Source organism: Gigantopelta aegis, chromosome 1, assembly GCF_016097555.1.
Source record: "Gigantopelta aegis isolate Gae_Host chromosome 1, Gae_host_genome, whole genome shotgun sequence".
Taxonomy (NCBI): domain Eukaryota; kingdom Metazoa; phylum Mollusca; class Gastropoda; order Neomphalida; family Peltospiridae; genus Gigantopelta; species Gigantopelta aegis.
The window spans coordinates 36,678,265-36,679,608 of NC_054699.1; the positions used below are offsets into that span (position 1 = coordinate 36,678,265).

Sequence of the window (1,344 nt, forward strand, 5' to 3'; positions counted from 1 at the left end):
GTTGGTGTGAAACATGGTTATTTCAATACTTGGTAGACAAAGAACAAAGGAAAGGAATGTTTGTTGTCATCTCAGCACATTGTTATACTATAACAGCTATTTGGTGTGAAACATGGTTATTTCAACACTTGGTAGACAAAGAACAAAGGAAAGGAATGTTTAATGTCATCTCAGCACATTGTTATACTATAACAGCTATTTGGTGTGAAACATGGTTATTTCAACACTTGGTAGACAGAGAACAAAGGAAAGGAATGTTTAATGTCATCTCAGCACATTGTTATACTATAACAGCTATTTGGTGTCGAAAATGGTTATTTCAACACTTGGTAGACAAAGAACAAAGAAAAGGAATGTTTAATGACACCTCAGCACATTGTTTTAAACTACAGCTATTTGGTGTCAACATCTATGGTTATTTTCAATTTGACATTTAGTCTAGAGAAGAGAGAGGAAAACTGCTGCAAACACACAGGCTATTCCCTATTGATAAAGCAGCAAGAGATCTTTTGTGTGCAGTTTTCAATAGACAGGACAGTAAATACCACAGACTTTGATGTACCACTCATGATGTACTGGTTGGGATGGGGGAAACAATTCAATAGGACTGACAAAGGGGTTCAACCCAACTCAGCTAAATCCCATCCCTTTTCAAGACTGAACCCCCCCCCCCCCCCCCACACACACCAAAAATAATAAATATATATATATATATATATATAAAATGCAGTCACTTTACTGTACATGGGATTTACATGTAGCTCAGTCAGTAGAGCAATTACTTTTGTCAGAAAATCCAAACCCCTCGTGCAGAATGGGTGTTTTCCCATTCCAACCAGAGCTGTATATTAGTGCACAGGTCGACTAGGTCCAGGCCAAAGGGCACCAAATTCTAGGGGCTGCAGAATCTTACAAAGAAATTATGACTTAAAAATTAATTTGCTCTAGTGGTGTTATTAAACAAAACTTTAACTGAAGACTGTCAGAATTAACAAATGCATGTCTGACATCCAATAGCTGATGACTAATTCATCAATATCCTCTACTGTTAAACAAAACACACTTCTCTTTCCTTTTGTTTTGGGTTGTTGTTTTTTTAAGAATCTTCAACACTGCTATGTGAGACTCTAGCAGAGAATAAACAGTTCTGCAATGTTTTCAAACTTCACCTGAAATCAGCCCAACTGGCTATCACTGCCAACAGTCGCCAATCTGCTCTTCATATAAGCTTACACTTTTATCTGGCATCTGGGCAGGTTATCAGTGAGATGGTCGTACTAATCATTTATAGGAGGGGAAGCCTGGGAGTGGGAGAGAGAGGCACACAGTCGGCTGGCTCCAGCT

The 1,344-nt window shown here is 38.5% G+C and overlaps 1 protein-coding gene across 1 annotated transcript in view; it reads right to left on the reverse strand.

Annotated features, from left to right (window-relative positions):
* Window positions 1-1,344, reverse strand: part of LOC121374423 (propionyl-CoA carboxylase beta chain, mitochondrial-like) — a 95,437-nt gene that overhangs the window by 38,128 nt on the left and 55,965 nt on the right. The window lies entirely within an intron of this gene.